Genomic DNA, 9,765 nt, shown 5'->3' with positions numbered 1-9,765 from the left:
TTTTCAAAGCAAGCTAGGGAATTTAGACACATATCTGCAAGTAAAAGTAATGGCTTCTCTAGACCAGGACTTGTCAGTCTTTTGAAAGCTGAGCCCCCACTATGATAAAATGAAAGCAATTCTCCACCTCCCCTCACCTGGTAACCCTAAACATGTGATGTAAAAGGCCTATTCATCTTTACACATTTTCAATGCCCCAACTACTCCTTTGCAGTCCCATTCTTTGGGAAATGCTGCCATAGATTGCTATGAAAATCTCAACTGTAGTATAATGTCTAGTAACTCAACTTGCAGTTTGAATGCAGCAATTTTTAATATTGAAAAAGTAATTTAAAAAAATAAAATAGTGCCCTTATTGGAGGCAGACAGCAGCACAGAGTGGAGGCAGACTGCAGCACAGCATGATATTTTCATGTTGCTTGCCACTATCAAGCACAAGAGGTATTTTGCCATAGTATGGCCGGAATGTTTATGGACTACCAAACTGGCTTGTTTGGCATGTGTTGCTGCTTCTCTAAGGAGGAACCATGGAAGTTGCACAGGCACTGGAACTAGGATGCTGCTGCACCCTCTGGCTTGAAGTGGTTTCCATTATATACACTTTGGTTCAACGGCTTTTGGCACAGCACCCCTGGTTGTTTGACGAATTTTCTGCTGTGTTTGCATCCTAGCAACACCCTTTTACCTTCAAAAGACTCCTACTGACTGTGGCATGGTCCTTGGTGCATTACAGAAGTGTAGCTGTCTGAGCAGTCTTGTACATCATATCAGATTCCCTCTGTCTCCCACCCCTTACTTCATATGAAACACCCTCGTACACCTTCTCCTCTCCTTGCTCTCGAGCACAGTGAATATAGATATACAATGTAAATATAGATATACAAAGCTCTAGGCATTAAATCTTCATGTTAAATATAAGATTTTCATAGTGGGTAAAGAACCACACCCAATACCTCCTGCTTTCTAAATAAAAAACAGACATTTCACTTACAATAGAATCTACCAGACTAGTCGTGATGCATGTGAGTATACACACCTAACCCCCTGGACATTGCAGAGTAATTACATAGCTGATTATTCAGGGAACACAGTAAACTGGTAAAGAGCTTTAAAGGCTCAATAGGGTACATTGTGGTTGAAAGCTAGCACCCATGTAGAGTTACTGTTTTAGTTTAATTTTCCTGAAATAAACATCAGTAGAAGAAAAAAAAAAGCCGGGGGAGGAGGGTAATATCAAAGAAACGTTCCATTTAGCATAAGAACCAAATAGTATGAACACAGTGAGCAAAGAAAACAGAATACAACTGCTAGGCAACGATCTGGATTGAAACACTGCAGTTCCTGTAGACGCTAATAGCTGACTGAGAACATTGTGATAGTATTTCAGTCCTTGACTTCAGATGCAGATTTCTGTTAAGTGTCTTTATATTTTAGGCCATGTCTACATCTAAAATTTTGCAGCGCTGGTTGTTACAGCTGTATTAGTACAGCTGTATAGGGCCAGCGCTGCAGAGTGGCCACACTTACAGCAACCAGCGCTGCAAGTGGTGTTAGATGTGGCCACACTGCAGCGCTGTTGGGCGGCTTCAAGGGGGGTTCCGGGACCGAGAGAGCAAACCGGGAAAGGAAACCAGCTTCGCCGCGGTTTGCTCTCTCGGTCCCGGAGCCAGCCAGCAAACCGCAGGGAAGGAGACCTGCTTGCTCGGGGTTCCGGGACCGAGAGAGCAAACCGGGAACGCCGCGGTTTGCTCTCTCGGTCCCGGAGCCAGCCAGCAAACCGCGGGGAAGGAGACCTGCTTGCTCGGGGTTCCGGGACCGAGAGAGCAAACCGGGAACGCCGCGGTTTGCTCTCTCGGTCCCGGAGCCAGCCAGCAAACCGCGGGGAAGGAGACCTGCTTGCTCGGGGTTCCGGGACCGAGAGAGCAAACCGGGAACGCCGCGGTTTGCTCTCTCGGTCCCGGAGCCAGCCAGCAAACCGCGGGGAAGGAGACCTGCTTGCTCGGGGTTCCGGGACCGAGAGAGCAAACCGCGGCGAAGCTGGTTTCCTTTCCCGGTTTGCTCTCTCGGTCCCGGAACCCCGAGCAAGCAGGTCTCCTTCCCCGCGGTTTGCTGGCTGGCTCCGGGACCGAGAGAGCAAACCGCGGCGTTCCCGGTTTGCTCTCTCGGTCCCGGAACCCCGAGCAAGCAGGTCTCCTTCCCCGCGGTTTGCTGGCTGGCTCCGGGACCGAGAGAGCAAACCGGGAAAGGAAACCAGCTTGATTACCAGAGGCTTCCTCCTTCCACGGAGGTCAAGAAAAGCGCTGGTGAGTGTCTACATTGCATTACCAGCGCTGGATCACCAGCGCTGGATCCTCTACACCCGAGACAAAACGGGAGTACGGCCAGCGCTGCAAACAGGGAGTTGCAGCGCTGGTGATGCCCTGCAGATGTGGACACTCTCAAAGTTGCAGCGCTGTAACTCCCTCACCAGCGCTGCAACTTTCTGATGTAGACAAGCCCTTAGACATCTGCAGCTGTAACTGTCATTGGAAGTTTGCAAAAGTACATGTGCTGAGTAATTTATACTAGTCATGACCTCTCAAACTGTCATACTTACTAGTGTCTCTCGTATTCCTAGCGAAAAATCAAAATTCACAGCAATCGGTGTGTGCGCGCACCAAGGTGGGTAGTATTATATATGGAAATGCAGTATGTTCAGAGCTCACATGCAATGGGCTATTTTGGCTCATTTCTGTTTACTGTTTAGTTTTCTGCTCATATTTCCTGTTTTGAGTCATCTGGGAGTAGCTAGCTGGAGGTAAGAATGTGACCAGTTAGCCCATGGACCTGTCTGGGAGTAGCTTCCTGTTAAATTAATAAATTAACTTGCCTGTTGAATCTGCTCTGTGTGATGACTTAAACCTGTCTCTAGAGCAGCGTTTCTCAAAATGGGGGTTCTGACCCAGAAGGGGGTTGCAGGACTATTGTCGTGGGGGTGGGTTTGTGAGATGGTTTGACATTGCCACCCTTAATTTTGTACTGCTGCTAGCGGTGGTGCTGCCTTCAGAGCTGGGTGGTTGGAGAGCTCAGAAAGATGCACCAACACCAGCAGCTGCATAGAAGTAAGGGTAGCATGGCATGGAATTTTTGAGGGGTGGGGGTTATCACAACCTGAAATATTTTCAGAGGGGGTCCCAGCAAAGAAGTTTGAGAACCCCTGCCCTCGAGAAACTGAGAGTAGGGGTAGATAGGGTAGCTATGTTCAGAAGCATAGTTGCATTCTGGCTTGAGAAGCATCAGCAACCCCAGTGTTTGTAGGTGTCATGTGGTCCAAATACTGATGTTCTGGTTGGTCCTCTGAGGCCAAATATACTGCTGTAGAGCAGGGAGAGTGAGAGTTGGATCTTCTACCCAAAGAGGAAGTTGTGCTGGCATCAGTTCGTAAAAAGCCCAACAGGCCATCTGGAATGAGTGAAGGAATGAATATAGAGAGGACTTGCAACATCCTGTTTGTACCATTCCTCTCTCTCCCAGTTTCTATCCCTCCCTTCTGTGTCACCTATCTGGGTGCCTGAGGCAGGTTGGCCCAGTTTCTTCTCCAGCAGTAGCAATCATCAGAGACGCTGATGTCATTCTCATTCTGATTTAACTGCCTATTGAAGAACTGTGCCTATCCTTAGTCAAAGAGAGTTGTAATCTGGAAAATCCTCCTGGATTTCTATCTTCTCTAGCATTCTTGGGTGGCAGTGGTGTCCATAAATTCCTTTTGCTAGCTGCATTTGACTAAGGAGTTACAACTTTTACTCTTATTTAGGCCTTGCAGTAGTTATTTATTTAGTCAACTTCTCCCTTTATCTAGGTGATATAGTATGTGAATGCCTACTCTGTGCTCTCCAAATTGGATTACTAAAATGAACTGTCAAAGACCCCTCAGAAGCTTTAGTTACAGCAGATTGCAGCTGTTTGCTTGCTTTGTAGTGCTACCTGTAGGGAGCTTATTAGCGCCATAGATTACATAGGCTCTCATTTTATGTCTATAAATCCTCTGAGTGTTAGCTACTCAGAGATTGTCAGAATGATACATAAGGAAAGAGGCAATCTATGTCAGATGAGGTGCTCCTAACAGGCTGAGTTGAGTTCTTAGGGACAAGTGGCAGTGCTGAAATGCATTCTCAGTGGAGGGCCCTTGGTTCTGGAATTTGTTTCCTTTCTTGGTCCCACAGAGCTAGAGTCTGTTGATATTCAGGGAACAATGGAAGACGTATGTATTTATTCTGCCTTTTGTCTTAGTGATGGATGGGAGCTGGGGTGAGATAGTAATGAGGACAGTTCATGTTATACCATTTGTTTGGTTGGTTGACAGGTATTTTCTATATGCTCCCAGAAGTTTTGTAATGGGTACATTTTTCAAAAAGAAACAACCAACTAAATGGCTTAGTCATGTTAATTATAGCCTTAGCACTTTGTTAGGCCTTTAGGGAAATTAAAATGCATCACTTATAATCTGTAGTATAGTCAGTCAAAATATATAATTATACATACAATATAATTACACTTGGATAATGTGGGTCTTTGTTGAGCTTGTCTTCATACAGATACTACTTTCATCTTCCTGCCATAAAAATCTCTATGTACCTTTTTAATACTGCACTCAGCACTAGGGTATCTGAAAAAAGAACAGGAGTACTTGTGGCACTAACAAATGTATTTGAGCATAAGCTTTCGTGGGCTACAGCCCACTTCTTTGGATGCATGGAATGGAACATATATTGAGGATATATATATATATATATATATACATACACACACACACACACACACACACACACAGAGAGCATGAAAAGGTGGGAGCTGTCTTACCAACTCTGAGAGGCCAATTAAGTAAGAGAAAAAAAACTTCTGAAGTGATAATCAAGATAGCCCAGTACAGACAGTTTGATAACAAGTGTGAGAATATTACAAGGGGAGATAGATTCAATGTTTGTAATGGCTCAGCCATTCCCAGTCCCTATTCAAGCCTAAGTTGATTGTATCTAGTTTGCATATCAATTCCAGCTCAGCAGTTTCTCGTTGGAGTCTGTTTTTGAAGCTTTTCTGTTGCAAACTAGGATATCTGAGCATCTTATAGCATTGTGCTGGCATTAGAATGTTTCTGACCAAAAGTGGTGCTGAACAGGAATCATGACAGAATTTCAGCTTACGACAGACAACAGAAATTTGATTTGGCTGAAGTCAGTAACTAACTCCCAGCCAGATATCCACTTAATTGTCAGGGACAAGGTGGGTGAAGTAGTATCTTCTATTGGACCAACTTCTGTTAGTGAGAGAAAAGCTTCTGAGCCACACAGAGCTCTCCTTCAGGTCTGGAAAATGTCTCCAGCATCACAGCTAAATGCAAGGTGGAACCGATTATTTAGCGTAAGTAGTTAGTACATATTCTAAGGGCTGGTCCACACTACGGGGGGGAAATCGATCTTAGATACGCAACTTCAGCTATGTGAATAACGTAGCTGAAGTCGAATATCTAAGTTCGGATTACTCACCCGTCCACACCGCGCGGGATCGATGTTCGCGGCTCTCCCTGTCGATTCCGGAACTCCGTTGGGGTTGATGGAGTTCCGGAATCGATATAAGCGTGCTCGGGGATCGATATATCGCATCTAGATTAGACGCGATATATCGATCCCCGAGCAATCGATTTTAACCCGCCGATATGGCGGGTAGTCTGGACGTGGCCTAAGGGACCATTCAAGGTCGAGTGGCCCATTACCACCTCTGCAATCAAAAGACATTCTCTCACCAACAGAAGTTGGTCCAATAAAAGGAATTACTTCACCCACCATGTTGGTCTAATATTCAGGGACTGATATGGCTACAACTCCATTACTTAATTGTCAGGCAATCATCAGCTGGATACCACACTGAGGCTTTAGCTACACTACACAGCTTTTAGTGACATGGCCGTGACGCTAAAAGTCAGGCAGTGTAAATGCTGTTACTTCCACCCCCTACGAGCAGGGTTAGAGTTGTCAACAGGAGAGTGCTCCTGCTGACAATAAGCCATTTGCATTGGCACTTGCTGCGGCAAAACTTTTGTCTTTTTTAAGCACCTTTGAATGACAAAAGTTTTGTCGTTCAATTGGCAGTGTAGACAAAGCCTAAGACCTTGGCCTGGTCTACACTATGTGTTTAAACCGATTTTAGTAGTGTTAAACCGATTTAACACTGTACCCGTCCACACTACGAGGCCCTATATATCGATATAAAGGGCTCTTTAAATCAGTTTCTGTACTCCTCCCCAACGAGAGGAGTAGCGCTGAAATCGGTATTACCATATCGGATTAGGGTTAGTGTGGCCACAAATCGACGGTATTGGCCTTCGGGCGGTATCCCACAGTGCACCACTGTGACCACTCTGGACAGCAATCTGAACTCAGATGCAAGTGGCCAGTTAAACAGGAAAAGCCCTGCGAACTTTTGAATTTCATTTCCTGTTTGCCCAGCGTGGAGCTCTGATCAGCACGGGTGGTGATGCAGTCCCAAATCCAAAAAGAGCTCCAGCATGGATCATACGGGAGATACTGGATCTGATCGCTGTATGGGGAGACAAATCTATCAGAGCTCCGTTACAGAAGACGAAATGCCAAAAAGCATTTGAAAAAAATCTCCAGGCTACACAGTGCTGCGTGACAAGCGTAACAGAAAGCCAAAGAATCAAATGGACGCTCATGGAGGGAGGGAGGGGGTACTGAGGACTCCAGCTATCCCACAGTCCACAGCAGTCTCCAAAAAATATTTACATTCTTGGCTGAGCTCCCAATGCCTGTAGGTTCAAACACATTGTCCGGCGTGGTTCAGGGTATAGCTCGAAAATTTACTCCCTCCCCCCCATGTGAAAGAAAAGGGACAGAAATCGTTTCTTGACTTCTTTCAGTGTCACCCTATGTCTACTGAATGCTGCTGGTAGACGCGATGCTGCAGCAGTGAAGAGCAGTATCCACTCCTCTCCCCTCCCTGGTGGCAGATGGTGCAGTAGAACTGCTAGCCGTCCTTGTCATGAGCCCGTGAGTGCTCCTGGCTGGCCTCAGGTAAGGCTGGCTGAGGGTGCCTGGGTAAAAATAGGAATGATTCCCGGTCATTCCCAGTAGATGGTATGGTAACCATTCTCATCATAGCAACTGGGGGCTGAGCTCCATCAGCCCCCTCCCTTTCCTGTGTAAAGAAAAGATTCTGTACTGCCTGGACTATCATAGCAGCAGGATGCTGGGCTTCTCTCCTCCGCACCGCTTAATGTCCTGCCTGGACTGTCATAGCAGCGGGATGCTGGGCTCCTCTCCCCCACATGGCTTAATGTTCTTCCTGGGCTGTCATAGCACCAGGAGGTTGCCTCCCCCTCATTTTATCTCACTAACAAGTCACTGTTTCTTATCCCTGCATTCTTTATAACTTCATGACACAAATGGGGGGACACTGCCACGGTAGCCCAGGAAGGTTGGGGGAGGAGGGAAGCAACGGTTGGGGTTGTTGCAGGGGCACCCCCCGTGAATGGCATGTAGCTCATCATTTCTGTGGGATCTGACACGGAGAAGCTGTGCTCTCTGATACACTGGTTCTCTAGTACACTTGCCCCATATTCTAGGCAGGACTGACTATTTTTAGAAACCATAAAGGAGGGATTGACTCGGGGAGTCATTCCCAGTTTTGCCTTTGCTCCCCCGGCTGACGTCAGCCAGGGGCACCCATGATAGCAGCAGACAGTATAGAACGACAGATAACCGTCATCTTACTGCCAATATACAATGGCAGCAGATGGTACAGAACGACTGATAACAGTCTCTATCATGCAAAAGCAAACGAATGCTGCTGTGTAGCATTGCAGTAACGCCTCTGTTAGCGGCATCCAGTACACATACGGTGACAGTAAAAAAAAAAAGCTGAACGGGCTCCATGGTTGCTGTGCTATGGTATCTGCCAGGGCAATCCAGGGAAAAAGGGCGCGAAATGATTGTCTGCCGTTGTTTTCCCAGAGGAAGGAATGAGTGATGATATTTACCCAGAACCACCCACGACAATGATTTTTGCCCCATCAGGCACTGGGATCTCAACCCAGAATTCCAAGGGGTGGGGGGAGACTGCGGGAACTATGGGATAGCTACAGAATAGCTACCCACAGTGCAACGCTCCGGAAATCGACGCTAGCCTCAGACCATGGACGCACACCGCCGAATTAATGTGCTTAGTGTGACCGCGTGCACTCAACTTTATACAATGTTTTACAAATCCGGTTTATGTAAAATCGGAATAATCCCGTAGTGTAGACGTACTCCTTGTCTACACTACAGAGTTAAGTCAACTTAAGTTACTTTGACGATTATATGTGGTGTTAATTAAATCGGTTGTACATGTTTACACAATGCTCCTTGTGTTGGTGGAGTGTGTGTGCATAACATTTGTGAAGCATAGGGGAAAAGTTTCCCCAGTGGTGGAGCAGCTGGCCATTGATTCAGAACAGCCAGATACCAGGGCAATTAGAGGGGCTCAGCGTTAGGCTATTTGAATCAGGGAGGCTTTGAAGGAACATTTTGACAATGATTCCCAGTAGGGTGTCTTTATGTGATGCATTCAGCCAGGCAATATTTACTTGTCACCTTGAATGAACCCTGTAATGCTTGCTTCCTGAGCTTTAACTGTAGTGAGCAGATGTTCCTGTCTATAGCCACTCTGCTTGAATTTTATCAGTAACTACAGTGTGCATTAAACAAATAGATACATTTTTATATAAAGGATAAAACACTTTTTTTTTTTTTTTTGCAAAACTGGGGACATGGCAATGACAAACAGTCTCTCCGTTAAGGCACTCACAGTTGTGTGTAACTCCAGATTTCATCATGAAACCAGTTTCTAGGGGTGGAGTGCAAGGGATATGGCGACAGAATGGGAACATGCGAGGAAGGTATTGGGTGAGTTTGAGGAGGGCTCAGAACAGTGTTATGTATTGGCTGCAGGGGGAGTCATGCACGGATGTGCTCAGACTGCAGGACTATGAGGGATTTGAGCATCTGAGTAGCTTTACCATCTGCTCCTGCCTAGTCTCCTTTCCAGGCTATCTAGCCTGAGTTTTTCATTAACTGTCTCCCTCCACACTCTTGTTTCACTTTGTGCTGGATCTGTTGACTGCAGCACTTCTCTTAACATATCCTTCTTACTCCTCCTGGTTTGCCTCCTTGTCTGATGGAGGCACTCCGCCAGTATATAGGAATTGGTCCTTGAGGGCATATTTGCAGAAGCCAAAGAAACAATGAACAGAGACAGTATTGAGTACACTCAAAGCCATGAATCACCAAAGTCACATACACCTCTTTCTCATTGTCCTTTGGCTAGCACATAGGTCAGCCAGAGTCCCAAATAAGGTAAGGTGGGGGGAGGATTGGGAAGCAGGAATGGGCAAAAAGGGACAAAGGGTCTGAGTGGTTGGTAAAGAGGCTCACTACACGCACCTAGGGAGAGTATTCTGAATATCTACACCCTTTTCCACAGGCTGGGGTAATCAAACCAGGTATCTCACTCTTGAGGGTAACCCCGGATGCAAGGGTGCATCTCCTGCATGCATGTGGCTTCAGACCAGGTCCATATGCTGCTCACCTGTGTGTCGCTTTGGTCCCTGCAGAAATAATTTCCAGTTGGTGTGGCAAAGTTTCCTACATCAGGGAGAGAAACAAGGCAGCTTTGCAAACGAACCTTTAGCAGAGGATTACAGAGTACCTACATGGAAGTTTCCTAGAGATC

This window comes from Gopherus evgoodei, chromosome 6 (genome assembly GCF_007399415.2).
Source record: "Gopherus evgoodei ecotype Sinaloan lineage chromosome 6, rGopEvg1_v1.p, whole genome shotgun sequence".
NCBI classification, from domain to species: Eukaryota; Metazoa; Chordata; order Testudines; family Testudinidae; genus Gopherus; species Gopherus evgoodei.
Note: the sequence above shows the minus strand (reverse complement) of the source record.